This window comes from Egretta garzetta, unplaced genomic scaffold, assembly GCF_000687185.1.
Source record: "Egretta garzetta isolate BGI_Z169 unplaced genomic scaffold, ASM68718v1 scaffold29, whole genome shotgun sequence".
NCBI lineage: Eukaryota > Metazoa > Chordata > Aves > Pelecaniformes > Ardeidae > Egretta > Egretta garzetta.
Window position 1 is genome coordinate 615786 of NW_009260796.1, and position 8523 is coordinate 624308.

Sequence of the window (8523 nt, forward strand, 5' to 3'; positions counted from 1 at the left end):
CTGCAGGGAGGTTCTGGCCGTTGCGGTTTTGCCTACCCTCGGCGGGAGCTCACGGGCTATTTGGTATCTGTGAGGGAGCTGAAGGGCACAGGGAAAAACGTTGCCACAGGTTTTCTGCCAACTTGGGTGGAGGGCAGCCTCCTCGAGCAGGAGGCAGCTTTTTTCTGGCCTCTGCAGTGAGCATTCGGGCAGAGGGCTCTCCTCAAGCTACAGCATCTCTGTTAGTGGAGGTGGTCCCAGGGAGCAGCAGGCCAGGGCGGGCAGCTGGTTTGGTTCTGCTGGCTGAGCAAATATCTCCCTCTCCGAGGAGTGCCGGCCCTGGGACCTTGGCTTCTCTACAGCAAGGAAGAAATGCAGTGCTCGGGTGGCTGCCCCTGCTCTCTGTGTGTCAGTTCATGGCCACCGACTGACCTGTGCCAAGCTAGAAAACTGCAGAAACGGTGGCCTTGCTTTCACGGGGTCTCTCTGCAATGGAAGCCTGCTCTCCTTGGAGTTCAATGGCTGCTGTCCGATGAGCGGTATCTTGGGGCACTCTCCATTGCTGGAGACCACAAGGCGGGAGGTTGGTCCTGGAGTGATTCAGCAACATGTGGATATTCGGGTGCTTTTGATCCTGACAGTCTCCAGGTGCGCTAGGCTGATGCAGGTAACTTGTTGCCCCTAGGACAGGGCACAGCTGAAATGAGCTTCAGAGAGCTACTGCCCCTTTTCAGTAGGGATGGTCTGAAGGCATGAGCTGCATTTAAGGATAGGAGGAGGGATGGGGCTTCCGCCACAGATTTGGGATGTCTGTGTGCTAGCGTTTTGCACCAGGAGGTGCTGGTTTGTTACAAGTTCACTGTTACATGGCTCACCAACATTTTGATGCACAATAGCCTTTTGGTTACGATCACTACAGCCAAGCGATCACCTCTGTGGACTCTCTCCCTTCTGCATCCCAAGTTTCTCTCCTGACCCATGAGCATCTGCTGGAAATACTTTATTCAGCATGGCAGTGAGTAAGACTCGTAGGGATCTCGGATGTAAAGATTTGAGTTTCCTTCCTGAGAACTCACTGTTTCATGAATCCCAGCAAATAGCATCTAATTCAGAGCAGACCAGGAGCTGGCAGACGTAATAGTCACCTGCTCTCTTGGCTTGACAGTCTAGGATCCAAATGGAGTCTCTCCTTAGCATCTTGGGGAGCTAGGATGGTCCCACGCTTTCTGTCAGCTAAGGTCAGCTTGGTGAGGGTGGCAATGGAACATCTTTGCTCTGCCAGCCCATCTCGTGGCCATCCGCCCTTGCTCTCATCATTGTCAGTCTGGGTCTCTGTAGATGGAGCGGCACATGAAAATCAAGGCAGACATGCTCTGAAGACTGGAGATCTGCTGGGGAGACTGTTCTGGCTTCTGGCCTTGCTTTGCTGCATTTCGGGCTCAGCAGCTCAAAAATCAAACAGCCATGCAGAAGGCTCAGAGCTGGCTTCTGTATTTTCTCAGAGCCTTGCCTCCAAACCCTTAGGCGAGCTGGACTTGGTAGCAAGAGAGGCTTCACTCCTTCCGCCTGGCCTGCGAGAACTGGCTGCAAACCACGCTGCCTCCTCTAAAGGATGTGACTCTTTGGGGACAGGAATTCAAGGTCCTTCAACTGAAATTCCCAGGGTCTGGGACCTGCTGGCCTTGGCAGGCCCCCAGTGCACCAGCAAACTCAAGGCCGTTATGTCACGTGTTCCTCATAGCTCAGTGTTCACCTATGTGGCCTCTGCTGCTGCCTGCGAGAAGATGTGAGGGAATTCTCCTAATTGTTTTCTGGCTTGAAAACAGGCTCCCACTGCTCCACAGCATGAAGCACTGAGCTCCTTCAGACGAGGAAATGCAGATCTGCTTACGTGGTCCAGTACCTCTACGTTGCCAACCCACGCTACGACTGAGCCTGGTAGGAGGCTTTGTAGGCTGTCCATAAACGTGGCATGGGCTGTGCAGTCTCTGCAAAAGCGATGAGGTTGGGGTGCAGCTGGTGACCTCCTCTGGTGATCTCCTGGTTCGGAGAGTCACTCGTGAGCAGCGCTTCACAGGGCATCGGCAGCAGCATTGTTCCCTGGCTTATCCGTCTGGGAAAGATCCGCTCGCCCGTTTGCAGCCAGCAGACCCAAGTGCTTTTTCCTTCCTTCCTAGTCCATTGCTGGAGCTGCTAGGCCAGGCTGCCTCGCTTCATGGAGTCAACTTTCCCTTTAGAAGCAAAGAGGTAGCTCGTGCTGAGTCTCACCAGATTCATTGCTCTCGCCTGACGTCAAGGCATTGCTGAGCGGTAACGACCCGTTCTGAACTGGCCTGCTGCCACCTACTCAAGACACCATCACCTTGCGTAGCTGACAGGTAAACGGCACAATCCCGCTTTGAATAGCTGCTGGCCAAGGATGTGGCCGCCAGGGAGCTCCTGGGCAAGTCTAGGAGCCAGGAATATTGAGATCCTCTGGTAACAGGCTGCCTCCGATGACCTGAGCGCTCTCCTCTTGTCTGTTTACCTGTCTGAAAAATGAGCTGGGGACAGAGATATCTGTCACGGGGGAGGCTAGGGGGAGATCGGGAAGACCATAGTGATAGATAGTGCAGCTGAAGCTGTTGACTCTCACTCTGCTGCCTGGAGAGACTTGCTTGATGCCTGTGTGTAGAGATTTGGCACTGCTTGCGCCATAAAATAGCACTGGATGCGACAGTAGCTCCTCTCCCGTGTCTGCTGGGGGACAGTGGGAGGGGGGAATTAGGACATGACCCACATTTCCAGCCCTTGGCAGAAGCAAGGGGCTCCTTTTGCTTAGATTTTGGTGTGCTTTGTGATGGACTGTAGGAACCGCTGTCTAATCCCAGCACAGCTGGAGACCTGCACATTTTGCTGAGCATCTCAAGGCATGAATTAATTTCCATTTCTTGTTCCTTCCTAACCTGGGAATTTGGCAGTCCCAAACCTATTTGGGTCCTGACCCTTACAACCAATTACTCAAAGGGACCCGAAGGTTAGGACAGATGCCTCTAAATCCTCAACCACTGCATCCTGCTTGGAGCTGCTGTGATCCCCTGTGTGCAAAATACTAAAGGCAAAAGCTGAATTTTAAGATGTCTACAGGAAGAGTTGCTGCCTGTGCAAAGCGTGCACGAGAGAGGGAGAAGACTGTGTTCCCGGATAGGCACTAAGCAGGCTGGATACCCTTTATCTCTGTCAAGTGTGGGAGCGGGAATGTCCCGGTGCAGGCATTGAGGTTTTGCCCTGCGCTCCCTCCTCTCTCAGCTAAAGCACTTCTGAGCACGAGCTGGGGTAACTGAGAGCAACTTTGAGCTGAGTTTCCAAACAAAACTCCCCAGGAGTAATGGGGAGAGAGGCTTTAATTAGAAAAGACCTCCAGCCTTCTGTGCGCACCAGAGCCGATTGATTACAACCCACTGAGTTGCTGAAAGACACTGGCTAGGTCAATGTGCTGAATGCCCTTCTCGCCTGAAGCCAGCACCGTCTTGGTGCTGTAGAGCTGGCAACTGTGTGCAGTTTTCCCCCGTCCTCCCCACCCCCTTGCCGAGGCTCCACATCCTCTCTGGCAGCTTGTCACTTCTCTGCAGATGTCTAGACAGGAGGATTCAGTGCGTGTCAGTTATGCCTAATTCATTAAAAAAACCCCAGCCCTACTGAGAGCTGGGGATTCTCAGTCCTGCAGACTCAGCGCTGTCTGCGGTGCCCCGTGCTGCCTTGAGGCTAGCTCAGAGCAGATTAATTCCACCGATCGGCGTGCGCCTTGCCCTCCCATCCGTAGCAGGGGGGCTTGGGGAATAGAAGGCAGATGTGGTCAGGGGCAGCGCTGGCGGCGGGAGCAGAAAAGAGAGAAGAGGAGGTGGAGAGAGGTGTTTGGGGCTGAGGCGCATCCTCCTACCCTCTCCTTGCAGTTACAGTTGTGTGTTCTTGGCGTGCTCATGTCCTCCACCGTATCCATTGGGAGCTGGCAGAGGGGTGCAAGGTGTCCGAGTCTTCAATCTGGCTGTCTGAAACTGCCAGCTTCCTAATTCTACTGTCCCTCCTGCCACTTCTGAAGGTAGAGCTGGTGCCAGGAATGACAGCTCCCATTGCCACGTTAAGTCACGTTTCCATCGGGATTTGCAGTCATGACCTCCGTATAGGTGCAGCTGTAAATCAGCCACCACGGTAGCAATGGCCGGACCTGCCGTTCAGAGCGCCTGGTTCGCGTGCTGGTGCTGAGCGATGAGGTCCCTCTGCTTCCTGACAATTGCTGGTCTTCTAGGCTGAACACAACAGTTAACCTTGCATTAAAAAGACCGAATGTGAGCTGCTGCACGCTGTTGGTGTCTGTTTGAATTCCGTGGATGCAGGTAAAGTGTTACAGGGGCTGAGAAGGGACTGAACCCCAAAGTGTTGTACTGAGGGGGATAAAGTTTTCTGTCTGTATCAGTGATGCTAATGTGACAGGTCCTGGTGGGGACAATTGCCTAGATTTAGTGCCTGCTTTGCATCTGCATCCTGGGCATATACAGCTGGATGATCTCCAACCCTCTTTGACTGTGTTTATTTTGGGAAGGGAATATTGGGCAGTGCCAGGCCCTCTGGAAGAAGAAAGAATTTGGGATATCCAGGTTTGAGGCGCAGGTAGCGTGTATCTGCTGTAGCTTGTGAAAACAGCCCTGGTATCTTAGACATGCCTACTGCAAGGGGATTACTGATGCCAAAATACTGGCAGTCATTTGGTAGCTGAAAGCTTCTCTTTAGATGCGAGCTTCAGAGCCACAAGCAGGGTTCGACAAAAGGGATAGCTCGAACAAATTAACAGGGCCTCCACAAAGCAAGAAGGGAGGTGAAAATTCGCGGGCCTGCAGAGTCCTCGGCTGCATCTCTGGATGCTGGCACAAGCTGTATTAGTGGTCTTACTTTGCAAGAGCACAACAGCAGCTATTGTTACTGCTGGCTCAGCGATTTGTGTCCCTCGACTGTTGAAGGGAAGGATGAGAACACAGGAGCACATCTTCTTCCCAGCCCTGCTCCCCAGGGGAAAGAAGCTGGGCAGGCACTTGCCTGTGCCCTCTTCAGCTGCCCCAGTCTAGTCCTGCCCGGAGCTTTACTGTGCATTGCACGTTTCAGTTCTTTGGGGAAATGCTGAATTGCAAGAGGCTGCTTGCTGGCAAATGGCCTGTGACTCCTCTCAGAGGGGTTAAAAATAAGAATTCTGGTTTCTGGTGTAGCGGAGATGGAGATGCACGTGGAAGCAGTGATTCCTGCCTGTGTGACTCCACTGTCAAGCTCCTTCTTCCCCAGGGCTCCATGCTGTTGCTCTGCCCCCGGATGAGTTTTGCTGTGCTGCTGTGGAAGGCACCACTTTGACTCCACCGCTCGGAATGGAGAGCTGAAGCTGCTGGGCCAGCAGCCCCTTCCTGCCTGGGGACAGAGCCAGAGGAGGGCTGTAGGTGAAAAGAGGACTTTCTGCCGGGGAGATGGACCCCCAACGCCAAGGAATCATAGAATAGAATCATAGAATGTTTTGGGTTGGAAGGGACCCCTAGAGGTCATCTAGTCCAACCCCCCTGCAGTGAGCAGGGACACTGCTAACTAGATCAGGTTGCTCAGAGCCCCATCCAACCTGGCCTTGAATGTTCCCAGGGATGGGGCCTCCACTACCTCTCTGGGCAACCTGTTCCAGTGTTTTACCACCCTCATTGTAAAAAATTTCTTCCTTACCTCTAGCCTGAACCTACCCTGTTCTAGTTTAAAACCATTTCCCCTTGTCCTAACACAGCTGGCCCTACTAAAAAGACGTTCCCCATCTTTCCTATAGGCCCCCTTTAGGTACTGGAAGGCCGCAATCAGGTCTCCCCGTAGCCTGCTCTTCTCCAGGCTGAGCAAGCCCAACTCTCTCAGCCTGTCCTCATAGGAGAGGTGCTCCAGCCCTCGGATCATTTTTGTAGCTCTCCTCTGGACCCGTTCCAACAGTTCCATGTCGGAAGGTGGGGAACCACTCCACTGAAAGGGAAACTGGCAACGTGGTGCCACCTCTTTGTCGAGTTTGTGCTGCCCTCTGCTCTGTCGGTGCCGCGACACGCTGCGGCAGAGGCGAGCACCAGCCAGGACTTAGCGCCTTATCCCAGAGGTCTAACGGCAGCACGTCTGCAGGGGATGCAGGGCTGCACACGGAACAGGGCTTTGTAGCTGATTTATCAGAAAAGAGGAATTGCAGAATCCCAGAATGGCAAGGGTTGGAAGGGACCTGGGGAGCTCACCCAGTCCCACCCCCCTGCTCAAGCAGGTTCTCCTAGAGCATGCTACACAGGACTTCGTCCAGGCGGGCTTTGAATATCTCCAGAGAAGGAGACTCCACAGCCCCCTGGGCAGCCTGGGCCAGGGCTCAGGCACCCTCAAAGTCAAGAAGTTTTTCCTCATATTCAACTGAAACCTCTTCTGTTTCAGTTTGTGCCCATTGCCCCTTGTCCTGTCTCTGAGCACCGCTGCAAAGAGTCTGGCTCCGTCCTGGTGACAGCCACCCTGGGATATCAACATAGGGATAGGGCACACATGGGGGTGATGGGCTGAAGCATGATTGTATGTCAGGCCTTAGAGTAGGGGATGTCACCTCATCCACAGCAAAGGCTCGTCCCCACCATCTGACCAGCTGTACAGGATGTGCCTTTGCAGTCTCCCAGCTAGCCTGGCAGGCACAAAATCTCCATCCAGGCTGTCAACAAAAAGCCATTCTCCAGGGCCTTCCTGGGGAAAGGGCAGGCTCTGAACTTTTCCCTGGAGGCTACTCTGTTCCCTGTTTATTGCTCAGCACACTTCTTTTCACTCTCAGCAAAATATGGTTTTTTTGTGCAAAGAGAACAGACCTCCCTTTGGGCAGGGATCATTTGCATTCATTAACAGAGCTGTTATGCATGGCCACGCTCTGTCGCATAGGAGCCAAACAAACGCCTTCTTTTTTTTGTCATAACCTAAGAGTTATTACAAGTCAGCCACCGCATCCGTTACAGCGGATGCCTAACACGTGCGTTCACGCTGCTGCACGCTCCACAAAAGTGGGCTTGTATTTGCTTCCCCCCCACTGGAGCTCTGGACACTGCTTTACTGTCTCTTGTGGTCCAGGCACTGTTCCCCATTAATTATATCTTAGCAGTGGTCATACACCTTCATTTCCTGGGAATGAAGTTTTACAAGGGAATAAGGAATATTTAGCGCTGGCAATGAGGCTGAGAGTTCAGGCGCAGGGAGCGGTGGGGTGTCTTTTCCCTGGTCTCTACTTCTTGGCCATGGGAATCACTGCAAGGAAAGATACTGTCATCCTTGTCACTCTCTGCATTGGGACTTGCCCAGAGTTGTGCAGTGACTCAGTGACAGGGCTGGGAAGAGAGCCCAGCACTTCCGACCCTCTTTGGAAAGGCGTTTGATTACTGTGATGCCAATGCATCGGCTACAGCAACTTTCAGTCTGGGAAGGTGTCTGTGCCCTTTCTGTCTCTCCCCTGACCGCTGGAGCCGAGTTGTGTGCTACCCCCCACCGGGCCGGGGCAGCAAACCCCTTCTCACCAGGCTCCAAGAGTGCAACGAGAAGCGGCCCCATCTTCTCCCTGCTCCTCTGCCCTGTCCTGCATCGTCCGCCGCGGTCCTGCCACTGCTGCGGAGCCGGGAGCTCCCATCCTTTGCTACCGGTGCCCAGGAGGGGCGAGGCGAGTGCTCTCCATTAGATCTGGGGCATGACTTAAATACTGATGGGGAGGAATGTGCTCAGCAGTGTATTGAAAAGATAAACCAGCTCCAGCAGGTCAGGAAAACCCTCAGGCTTGCAGCTTGGGAGGGGAATAAAGGCGAGAAAGCGCTGTCTGCTCTCTGCCCCTAAACCAGGTCTGGGAGAGGAGCTCTTGAGCCCAGGTAGAGATGCTAATAATTATAAACCGCCTTCATGCAGGCACCTCTTGTCCAGCAGCGTCCACGCATGTGAATTAACGTGCTGAGGGCGTCCTGGGGATGCTGCAGCTTTCCGAAAAGCTCAGCTGAGGGGTGTGGGAGGCAAAGGCCAGTTAACTCCTGGGCTCTGCTTTCCTGTCAAGGGCACAAGGGCATCCTGCTCTCATCGCTGGAAAGCATCAACAGGCGTTGCCGTTGTTGCGTGCTCGTGAGTCTTCCCCGCTGACACAGAGATGAGGAATCTCGCATCATGCAGGATGATGCAAATAGAAGAGGGCATTGCAGGCTTCTCTCCTGCTCGGGAAAGATGTTTATTCATCTTTTTTCCTCCCCCAGACTCTAGTACACGATACAATTGCTATTTGAAAAAACGAATAGATGGCGGCGTTCGTGGCTGAGCAGGCACAGCATGGTGGGTTTCTATTTTTAGGCTCAGCACGGCTGGCGACGTGTAGGTGTCGTGAGGAGCACAGAGGCTGAGGGGATTCTCTCGCCGCAGGGATGCGGGGGCAGGCGCACGAGTGCAGCACACAGGCTTTTTTTTTTTTTTTTCCTTTTTTTTTTTTTTTTTTTAGACTCGTCTTTTTTTGCTTGTCTC